This window comes from Panthera uncia (assembly GCF_023721935.1).
Source record: "Panthera uncia isolate 11264 chromosome C1 unlocalized genomic scaffold, Puncia_PCG_1.0 HiC_scaffold_4, whole genome shotgun sequence".
NCBI classification, from domain to species: domain Eukaryota; kingdom Metazoa; phylum Chordata; class Mammalia; order Carnivora; family Felidae; genus Panthera; species Panthera uncia.
The window spans coordinates 87,040,196-87,052,039 of NW_026057585.1; the positions used below are offsets into that span (position 1 = coordinate 87,040,196).

The 11,844-nt window shown below is 48.9% G+C and overlaps 1 pseudogene; it reads left to right on the plus strand.

The window, feature by feature from the left end:
• The first annotated feature begins 514 nt into the window (after positions 1-514).
• On the plus strand, positions 515-622 carry LOC125913871 (uncharacterized; annotated as a pseudogene).
• The last annotated feature ends 11,222 nt before the right edge of the window (positions 623-11,844 follow it).

Consider the following 11,844-nt stretch of genomic DNA (forward strand, 5'->3'; position numbering starts at 1 on the left):
CCATCCTAAGGCAACACCACACGTGGTCAAGGACATGAAGGCTGTTGTCTAAGGGTGGTTGCTCCTGAACCCACTGTTGCATCTCTTTGCACATGGATACACGTTCCAGATGCGGCACGACTCTTGCTGGAGCGTCACTCAGCCTTTCAGAGCAGAATCTTCGAAGAATCCGCGAGGACAGGGGAAGGCGCTAATGACGAAGAGTCAATTCTAAGAAAGAGGATATGACGCTGCGGATAGAGTATGATGCCAACTGTGTGTTTAAAAAGATTCTGTAGAAGATGTGCTAGAAAAAATGCAGCAAGCATTAATATTGGTTATCTTTGGCTGCTGGCGAGATCGTGATGACTTCAAACTTCTTTCTACTTTTATTGACTTTCTAACTTTTGTCCAATAAGCACAGACGTAGCTTTTCGGATCGGACGTAAAAATAACAAAAGAACTAACATTTGCTAGTGTCTCCTGGGTGCCAGGCACTGTGCTGAGCATATTTTCTTCTTAATTTTTAAATTTCAGCACTGCACAGTGGCAGTGTCGTAGCCAATGAGGTTTATCTGAGGCACGATTGTTGCTAATTGAAAATTCTCCCCCCCCCCCAGATATTTAAATTTATTTTGAGAGAGAGAGTGCACACAAGCAGGGGAAGGGCAGAGAGAGAGAGAGAGAGAGAGAGAGAGAAGCCCAAGCAGGTTCTGTACCATTAGCACGGAGCCTGATGCGGGCTTGAACTCACCAACCGTGAGATCATGACCTGAACCGAAATCAAGAGTCGGATGCTTAACCGACTGAACGACCTAGGTGCCCCTGTGCTAAGCAGCTCGTGTGTCTCATCTCATTAATCTTCACAACAAACCTGTGAGTAGGTTAGAGAGAACGAGTTATAAACGTTAAGTAATCTGTCTATCATCACCCGGCTGGTGTGTGGTAAGGCCGAGGTGTGAGTCCAGCCGGACTGACTGCAGAGGCCAATCTCAACCACTGTGAATGCTATTTTTCTTTAAAATAAAGATGGCGCTCCAACGGTTGGCTCTTATTCATTGTTCTCATTGGACGGGAAGACCTGAAGCAGGGTTGCCATGTACAGTTGGGCAGGTTGTGGTCTGCACAAGAGAGCATGTACTCTGCTTGCTAGGCTGTGAGCCTGGGCAAGGAGCTGTATCCACCTGAAGGGAGGGATGCCTTTTCATGGAAATGCAAAGTACCTGCCAGAAGCAGTGAAGAGACGCCAACACCAAATGTTGACAAGGCTGTGAAGGAACTGGGTCTCTCATTCATCGCTGGTGATAATATGAATTGATAAAACCCACTTTGGCAAAGAGCCCGTCAGTTTTCTGTAACACAAAACATATACCTACCCTGTGACCCAATACTTAAGACTTCCACGCCTTAGTGCAGGTATTATCAGTACTCTTACTCGAGTAAGAGTACTTGCACAAAGAGGCTTATAGAAGGGTGTTTACAGCGTCTTTTCCGGAAGAAGGAGCCCTGGTGGCCATCACTAGGAGAAGGGTTAAATAAACTGTGGTATAGAAAGAACAAATTACCAGTAGGTATAACAACCTGGATAAATCTCGAAAACATTACACTGAGAGAAAGACGCCTTACACAAACGGGTATAATGTTGCATGATTCCATTTATGTGAAGTTCTAGAACAGGCAAAACTAATATAGCGTAGAAAAATATCAGGACAGTAGTTGCCCACGGGCGCGGGGTGAGGGAGTACTGACTGGGAGGGGGCACGAGGGAAGTTTTGGGGGTGACGGGAATGTTCTATAACCTGACAGGGTTGGGGGTGACCCGTGTGCGTGCGTTTATCACAATTTACTGTGTGCTCAAGATGTGTGCATTTTGTCGTATCTGAATTTTGCACCAGACAACGTGAACAAATATTAAACCCCTTAATAACATGCAAGCTGACGTACTTAGGGGAAGTGGACCGATGTCTGCAATTTACCGATGTACTGCAAATTACTATGCGTAATAAAATAGACATAGTAATGAATGGATAGAGAGATGGCTTGATATGAAAGGAAAGCGAGTGTAATAAAATGTTCACAGTAGGGCCTGGGTAGTAGATTTGTGGGAGTTCACTGGAAAAGTCTTTCAACTTTGCTGTATGTTTGAAAATGTTCCAAAGAAAATGTTGAAGAATACAGTTGCTAGACACAAACATGATGTTGCATGAAAGAAACCAGACACGGAAGAATGCGCGTGATTTCATTCAAAACAAAACAGACGTGACCCGCTGATGAGGAGTCAGGACAGTGGTCAGTGCAGGGGGCACGAGGGGGGGTCGCTGGAGAGGTCCTGCTTCCTCACTGAGGTGCTGATGGCAATGCTCGGTGTGTGAAACTTCACGATTCCTACACTTTTCCGGAATGTTTATTACTTTTTTCTGACTACAGGTATATTACACTTTAATGAGTTTTCGTTTAATTTTTTTTTTTTCATGTTAATTTATCTTTGAAAGAGAGAGCGCGCGCACAAGCGGGGCAGGGGCAGAGAGAAGCAGGCTCTAGGCGCTGAGCTGTCAGCACAGAGCCTGATGCAGGGGCTCGAAGTCACAACCTGAGCGGAAGTCAGAGGCTTAACTGACTGAACCACCCAGGCGCCCCTGTACTTTAAAGAGATTTAAAAAGGCTTGCAATGTTACCAACCTGCCTTAATCAACACAGGGTCGTGATTCCTCCATTTGTCTTGCTTCCTCTGGCCTTCATTCTTCCCCTCTTCCCCGAACCCCTCTCTCCCATCCTCAATCAGTGCCGCCACCATCCCTGACTCTGAAACTCGTTTTCCCGGGGTCTGTGCCACACAGAGGAGCGTGTGAAATGGAAAGGAAAGATCCTGGCTTGGGGGACAGAGAAATTTGGGTCCAAACTCTGATTCTGCCACTTACCAGCTGTGCGCTCTGGGGCAAATAAACTTCATGGGTCTCCGTTTTGCGCGTCTGCAAGAGGCCTAATAATAGGGCGTGAGGTCGGGACCGAGTGAGACAACGCATGCGCATTGCGCACATCACATAGTCCGTCACGCAGTCCGGGCTCGCTAAATGCTGAGTGACGTCAAACAGCGGCTTCAGCACTGTCACTCGTTCCCTTCTGTCCACACCTCCGCGGGGCTCACGCTGGGCAGCCAGAAGGGATTGAGCTGGGCTGGGGACCCTCGGGCCACCCATTATCAACCTCTCGGGAGCCGGTTTCCGATCTACAAAGCGGAGCTAATAATCCCTGCCTGGAAGGGTTGCTGTGAGGAACAGACAAACTTGAAACTCTTAGCCTGGAGACCTCAGGGGATCTGGGGCTTCCCAGCCCCACCGTGGCTCTGGTTCCTCTCTCTCCAGGCCTTCTGGGCCAGCGCACTGGCATCATGGGGGCTGGCCAGCGCAGGGTGGGGAGTGTCCAGAGCTGTGGGGCAGCGGCTGGCTCAGCCCAGCAGAGCCTCCCCAGCTGGTAAGTCGGGGGCAGCCCTTTGGCGGCTAACGTGCCGCCCAGAAGCAGTCATCTGCGCCGTCACCGCACAAAGAAAGCCCTGTGGAGGCCCAGAGCAGGGAATGCTCAGGGCGCCGGCAAGACCGAGGGCTTCCTCTGGGCCGTAGGCCAGGCCCTGCCCCGAAGGTGGGCCTCCGCTTTCTAAACTTGTCTGCCAAACGCGGGATCATCAAGACGTGCTCATTCCCGAGCCCCGAGCCAGATGCCGTTCCACCTGCCCGGCTGGCTTTCCTGGGGACAGTAGGTCGTTCTACTGTACAGCGTTGACAGCCAGGGATCAGGTGGTTTGTCAGCCAAGGACCCTCAGATACAGAATCAGCCCAACCCCTGCCCCCGGGGGCAGGTGCTTAGGACCCAGCGGGCACTCGGTAAACGCGTTGGAGGGTGTAGCACTGAGGGCTTGACTGCAGGGCAATGTGCCAAGGCGTTACATACTTTCTCCCATTTGGTACTATTATGATTCCATTTCTCAGATGAGGAGACTGAGATTGGGAAAACCTGCCCCAGAATCCGGACGCAATGACCCTGGAGAACCTCTACTCTTCCTACCCTTTTCTTAGCACCACAGAGGTGATGATGATGCCTAACATTTACTAAGCACCAAGGATGCGCCCTGTGGAGCACTGTGCATCCGTTATTGTCTTAAGTCACTAGAACTGGGGCGCCTGGGGGGCTCATTCGGTTAAGCGTCTGACTCTTGATTTCGGCTCAAGTCACGATCTCAGGGTCATGGGATGGAACTCCGTGTCCGTCTCCATGCTGAGCATGCAGCCTGCTTAAGATTCTTTCTCTCTTTCTCTCTCTCTCTCTCTCTCTCTCTCTCTCTCTCCCTCTGCCCCTCCCCAGCTAGCTCTCTCTCTGTCAAAAATAAATAAATATTTATTATAAATAAATATTTTTTGGCAGAGAGAGAGACAGAGCACGAGAGGGGGAGGGTCAGAGAGAGAGGGAGACACAGAATCTGAAGCAGGCTCCAGGGTCTGAGCTGTCAGCACAGAGCCGGACGCGGGGCTCGAACTCGCGGACCGTGAGATCATGACCTGAGCCGAAGTCGGACACTCAATCAACTGAGCCACTCAGGTGCCCAAATAAATAAACATTTTTAAAAGGTCACTAGAGCCACCCAATGGAGTAGATATTATGATTATTCCCTGTTTTATGGAGGAGGAAGCCTCCATCATGGCTTCTGGACTGGGCCCCAGAGAACTAGACCTTCTCAATAGAGCCAGGTATTGGGACTGGCAGGTTCACACTGATGATCCCATTAATCTCCACAACCCCAATAAGAGGTAGGTGTGAGTTCTCCCATTTTCTAGATGAGGAAACTGAGGCACAGAGCAACTAAGAAACCTGTTACACAGCTAAAAGTGCTAGGAGGCAGGGTTCAAGCCCTAGGCGATCTGTCCCCCAAACCCATGCCCCTACATCTCACCAACATCGCTTTCTTGTCTATTAAAAATTTTTTTTTAATATTTATTTTTGAGAGAGAGAGACAGAGCGTGAGTATGGGAGGAGCGGAGAGAGAGGGAGACACAGAATCCAAAACAGGCTCCAGGCTCCGAGCGGTCAGCACAGAGCCCGACACGGGGCTCAAACCCATGTACCGTGAGATCATGACCTGAGCGGAAGTTGGACGCTTAACCGACTGAGCCACCCAGGCGCCCCTAAAGTTCACTTATTTATTTTGAGAGAGCAGAAAGGGCAGAGAGAAAGGGAGAGAGAAAGAGAATCCCAAGCAGGCCAGAGCCCGACGCGGAGGTCAAACTCAAGAACCAACCGTGGGATGATGACCTGAACTGAAATCAAGAGTTGGACACTTAATGGACTGACCTACCCAGGCACCCCTAAAAAACGTTTTTAACTTTTTTTTTCAAAATAGAAAGTGTTTTGTAGGTTATTTCTAATTTTAAAATAAAATCATTTTGACTGTAAACAAAAAAACTCAACATTTTGATGTATCCCATGGGGCGCTTGGCTGGCTCAGTTGAAAGAGCACACGACTCCTGATCCTGGGGTCATGATTTCGAGCCCCACATTGGGTGTAGAGATTACTGAAAATTAAATAAATTAATAAATAAACTTACAAAAAATTGATAAATCCCTTATAGATGTGTATATATTCATTTAGGTGTGTAGTGTGTAGTGTGTGTGTGTGTGCTTTTTGAAATAAAATTTTAGAAAAGGGAGATGTCATTCTGTTTTGAAACCCCTCTTTTGCCTTCGCCTACCACAGACATGTTAATATGCTCACCAAACAGTAATAATAACTTCGTTCCTTCAGCAAAATATTTATGGTATCCACAAATATTTTCTAGGTACTTTCTCTAGACACTGAACATACAGAAATGAACAAAAGAGACAAAGTCTCCCCCTCAATGGAGTTTTCAGGCCAAAAATAAAACGTTCACTTCTGATCGTGCTATGAAAAACACAATGCAATATGTCGGGGGGCAACATTTGAGAGGGGTCATAAAAGCCTTCTTTGAGGAGGTAACCCTTGAACTGGGGCCTTCGTGATGAGAACAGGCCACCCTTGGACTAGATCCAGGTAGAGGAAACAGCAGGTGCAAAGGTCCTGGGGTGGAAACAAGTTTGGTCTGTTTTAGGAACAGCAAAGGAGGCTAGTGTGGCTGGCCACGGAGTGAAAGATCAAGCTCTATTTGGAGAGACAGGCAGGAGCCAGATCTTACAGATCACGGGGAGCAGTTTGCATTTTGCTTTCAGTGTCATGATCCGATTTAGCTGTTGGAGAAACAGGATCCGCGTGGCTGCTTGGTGGGGACTAGACTCTGGGGATCCAAGTGTGGAAGAGAGGAAACCAATCGCAGGAATGTAGGTGGCCCGCACCAGCGTTGCAGCAGGAAACGTGGCCGAGCACTGGAGGGGCTCAGACTTAATTCTGAAGGAAGTCGACAGATGTAAGAGGTGGGGAGTGGAGAGCTCTGGGACAGCTCAGAGGCCACTGGTAACAGCAAGTTCTTTACCGAGCACTTACGACTGCCAAGAACTGCTAAGCTTGTTTACAAATTTTTTTTTTAATGTTTATTTTATTTTTGAGAGAGAGAGAGAAAGAGAGAGACAGAGCATGAGCGGGGAGGACCAGAGAGAGAGGGAGACACAGAATCCGAAGCAGGCTCCAGGCTCTGAGCTGTCAGCACAGAGCCCGACGTGGGCCTCGAACCCACGAACCGTGAGATCATGACCCGAGCCGAAGGTTGAGCCACCCAGGCGCCCCTCCTTGTTTACAAATCTGAACTCCATGTTCCCCGAAGCAGTTTTGGGGTCCGCTGCGTCAGACCTGCCCGAGTTGTTTGCCGGAAATACGGGGATTTGGACTTGTGTCCTTATTCTCAGGATTCTCGTTCGACACCAAGCGTAGGGATGCCAGTCCTCATTTACTCATCCACAGGTAGGGCGTTTTAACGTTTGGGAAACGGAGGCCCTGGAAGTGTAAGTGGCTTGAAGAAACTCGCTGGCGCCCCTGACTTCACACCTGAACACTCGAGGACCGCAGCCGAAATGCCTGCAAATAAACACAGCATTTCCCATGGGGTGTGCCAGGGCCGCGAGATCAAAACCACGGGCTACCATTCCAGACGTAGCCAGAGCGAAGTGCTTCCTCAATGGCCGTGAATTATCTTTAACGATCATTGGTAGCACGAACGATCGTGGCTTCCATTTATTGAGTGCTTACTATGGGCCACATCCCCGTGAAGTGCTTTGAATGCATCATCTCCTTCATCCCTCCCAAGTCAGCGTGGGCTGGAGATATTCATGCCACCCTGTCCCCTCCCTTCCTCCCGGGATATCTATGACATCTATCTATCGTGGGGAGGCAGAGATGTTATCAGCTCAGTGCGGTGATGACGGGTTCGCTACTATTTTGATAATGAGGCAGTGGCCTTTGACCCACTTCCTGGCCCAAAGCCAGCCTCAGGGCCTCTCTCCCTCTCTGGGGCTTTGGTGGCTCTGGTAACAGAATCTGATGGGGGGGGGGGGGCTCTCTCCTTATGGCCGAGAATTGGGGTGGGGCAGTGAGTGCCGGTGGAGGGAAAGGGGGAGGAAAGGCTGAAGTGTGAATCAGGCTCTAGTCCCACGCTTAATGGGTACCTGGGAAGTCTGTTCACCGTGGAGGCATCCAACAGGCCGGCATGACTATTGAGGCTGGAATCTGTCGTATCCACCATGATGACACTTTGAAAGAGGCTTGGTGGTCACGTGGGGTGTATTTTTTCCCCCACTTGTCTCCCTCCGTCTTCTGCTCTGAGCCGGGCTGTCCCTGGGGAAGGGGGCAGGGAGCTATTGAAGAGGAATGTTTGGGGTGCAAGCCCTTCATCTGGGGACTCTTTTGTTCATCCGCTCATTGGTTCATCCACCTGTCCATCTGTCCTCCCGTCGGTCCGTCTAGCCACTCATCCATCCACTCGTCTGCTCGTCCGTCAGGAAATGTCTGTTTCCAAGGCACGCGTTGGGAGTATCAGAGATACAAAGAGGAGTAAGACACAGACCCTGCTTCCAGGAATTTACAGGCTCATAAGGCAAACAGAAGTCAACTGACAAGAGCCATACACTTTGAGAGTAGTTTCTAGGGGACCTGCTAACCTGTGCTGAATTACTCAGGGTCAGTGTGACCTCTGAAGGCACATAGTCTGGGTTCAGATCCAGCTCTGCCCATTATCACCGCATGACCTTGGGTAAGTCACTTCCCTTCTCTTGAGCCTCGATCGCCTCATCTGTAAGATGGGGGCAATTATAGTACCTACTTGATCTGGCTGTTGTGAGGAGTAAGGAAACATGTGTAGATAGCATAATGCTGGCAGGCAGTCGACGTGCAATCCTTGCTTATTTCATTTCCCTTAAGATCAAAGTCTGTTGGAGCATCTGGGTGGTTCAGTCGGTTAAGCATCTGACTCCTGGTTTGGGCTCAGGTCATGATCTCATGGTTCGTGAGTTCGAGCCTCCAGTTGGACTCTGCACTGACAGTGTGGAGCCTGCTTAGGATTCTCTCTCTCCCTCTCCCTCTGCCCCTCCTCCATTCTTTTTTTTTTAATTTTTTAAAAATGTTTTTATTTATTTTTGAGACAGAGAGAGACAGAGCATGAGCAGGGGAGGGGCAGAGAGAGAGGGAGACACAGAATCCGAAGCAGGCTCCAGGCTCCGAGCTGTCAGCACGGAGCCCGACGCAGGGCTTGAACCACAAACTGTGAGATCATGACCTGAGCCGAAGTCCGACACTTAACCGACTGAGCCACCCAGTCACCCCACCCCTTCCCCATTCTTGATCATGCTCTCCTTCTGTCTCTCTCTCTCTCTCTCTCTCTCTCTCAAAGAAAAAAAAAAGATCAAGTTCTGTCATAAAGGGACTTAGTGGGGGAGAACGACCATGTGCTTAACCCTTACTATTTTCCAGATGCCGTGAAATACTTATTTTCACATTTAGTTTGTACAAGACTGCAAGAAAGGTTTGATTCCACCACCCCCCCCCCCCCCCCCATGTCAGAGACGAGGAAACTCAGGCCTGGAGAATGAAATGCTTACTCAAGTTTTCACAGCTAGTAACATACTGGGATTTGCACAACTGCACAAGGCAGAAGGTATTAAGTACTCTTACAAAGAAAGGCCCAAGCGTGTTTTTCCAGAAACATAGAATTTCTTTGGAATGCGTGATGAGAGCGGTATTGGAGCCCCGTCTTGTAGGCAACAAATCTAGAACAGTACCACAGAGAAATTGCAGGTGATAACTGTGTGGGCACCCCAGCCAGAGAAAAAGGAACTGCGTTTTTGGAGAGTGACCTCAGAATTATGAGCTGCTACAGCCGGTCTGGAGCTCTTGACCCTGGGCACTGCTATCTGGTTGGCCATCATACAAGGAGAGATGTCTGAGGATCAACAGTTCTGACACGGTGGTTGGATTTTTTAAGTTTAGCCTCCCTCGATTAAACGCTCTCATAGAAGTCTGTGTGTCTTCCTCGGGGACATTTATCACAACCGTACCTTTAAAATTAATTGTGTAAAATTAGTGAATGTCTGCCTCTGTGGTTAGATGGAAGCTCCAGGGCGGCGGGAAGTGGCACCTGTTTTGTTCAACATCATACATCTGGCACCTAGCGAGGGACTGGCATACGAGAGCTTAATCAACGTTTTTTTGAATGAATGAATGTATCAATCAATCAATCAACCCATCAATCAATCACTAAACTCAGCTCTATCGCTTTCTAGATAAGAAAGCCAAACCCAGAGTGATGCAATTCATTCATTCAGTTTGACAAATGTTTCTGGACCACTTACTAGGTACCAGGCAATACAGTGAACGAGACGGTTGAGGTCCCCGTCCTCATGGAGATAAATGAGTGAGCAGACAAAAATGGCAGTTCTGGGGCTCCTGGGTGGCTCAGTCTGTTAAGCGTCTGACTCTTGATTTGGGCTCAGGTCATGATCCAACCATTGGTGGTAAACTTAAAAAAAAAAAGAAGAAGAAGAAGAAGAAGGAGAGGGAGAGGGAGAGGAAGGAGGAGAAGAAGAAGGGGAGAAGAAGGAGAAGAAGAAGGAGGAGAAGAAGGAGGAGGAGAAGAAGGAGAAGGAGGAGGAGAAGGAGGAGAAGGAGGAGGAGAAGGAGGAGAAGAAGGAGGAGAAGGAGGAGAAGAAGGAGGAGAAGAAGGAGGAGAAGGAGGAGAAGAAGGAGAGGGAGAGGGAGAGGAAGGAGAGGGAGAGGAAGGAGAGGAAGGAGGAGAAGAAGGAGGAGAAGAAGAAGGAGAAGAAGAAGGAGAAGAGGAAGAAGAAGAAGGCAGTTCTGTCAGCACAGGGTCCCTGTCTTCACAACAAAGTTTTTCTTGGAAACAGGCAGGATTGGCCAGGAGTGACTCTATTTTCTTACCAATACTTTATCCCTCTACCCCCTCCATACATTTCGGAGGATTTAATTTAAATGAATATGCAACCTCAACTCTCAGGCATTTTCTGAGATCATGTGGGCATGACTGATAGAAAGCCACCAGCAGAGTTTCTGGAACACTCAACTGGGTCAAGGTCCGTAGGGCCAACCAAGAGAGGAAAGCCTGGAGCCCACATCATCTCAAAGGCCGAACTCTACTCGGAGAGGCAAAGACAAACGCAGACATAGTCATTGTTGTTTTAATTTGCATTTCCTTGATTATGAATGAGGTGAAGCATCTTTCCATACATTTCTTGTCCGTGTGGATTTCCTCCTCTGTAAAGTGCTTGCTCATAGCTCTCATTTTTTTCCCCCTGTGGCCCCCTCCTCATTTTGCATTGAAGGAAACTAAGGTTGAAAAAGCCAAATGACTTGCCCAAGGTCAAAGAACGACTTTTACATAAAATTACAAGAAATCGTGTGATATATTACATGCTGTCTGGCTCAAGACAGGTGCTCCAGAGTTGCTCGTTGAACTGAATTTAAGTTAATATAGAGCAACATCACTTGTGATTAAGTTGCGATGGGAAGGTAATTTGGATGGGCTCAGGGTATTCTCAAGGGTTCAGACAAGATTGGCAGAAAGGTCAGAGATGCGTGAAGAGACGTGACCACAGAGCAGAGGTCACAGTGTGCGTTCTGGACGTGGAGGATGAGGCCACCTGCCAGGAGAGCAGCAGCCTCCTGAAGCAAGAAAAGGGAAGGACACAGATTCTCTCTTAGAGCCTTGGAGGGAGCCCACGCTCCCTGCGGACATCGTGACTGAGGCCCAGTGAAACCCGTTTCGGGCTTCTGCTTGCCAGAGCTGTAAGAGGATTCATTTCTGTTGTGTTAAGACGCTGCGTGTGTGGTCATTTGTCACAGCGGCAAAGGAAACTAATTCAGAAGGCATCTTAGAAAAATCAAGTTTTCTGATGGAGGGGAGAGACACGAATTGAGGGTGAAAAGATAGTCATAGCTCCTTTTGTGTGTGTGTGTGTGTGTGTGTGTGTGTGTTTAGTTTGTCCCCAGCAGTGTTTAAAACCCTCGTTTCAAATTATCTCATTTAACCCTCCCACCACCAGATGAGACCCACGATCCCATTTGCCCTCTGAGAAAACAGAGACCCAGCCAATGCGGGTGATGTAGTCTCTTTAAACCAGCGGAGGAGCCAAGATCCAAACTCAAGCCCGCCTGTCACCAAACCACCGGGCTTTTCCCAAAGTGGAAGCGTGGGTCTGCTGTGGCGCAGGCAGAGGCCAGAGAAAGTGGGGGAGTCTTAGAGCTGGTGGGTCTCCACCATTCTAATTCTAATCTCCGCCATTATTTGTGCATCTTCGGTGCAGGCTTTTGCAGGGGGGGACCCACGCTCCGGGGGCAGGCAAGATACAGTGAGACAGTAGACACCTACCCCGCATGATTCTGGAAACGTAAGCATAACCTCA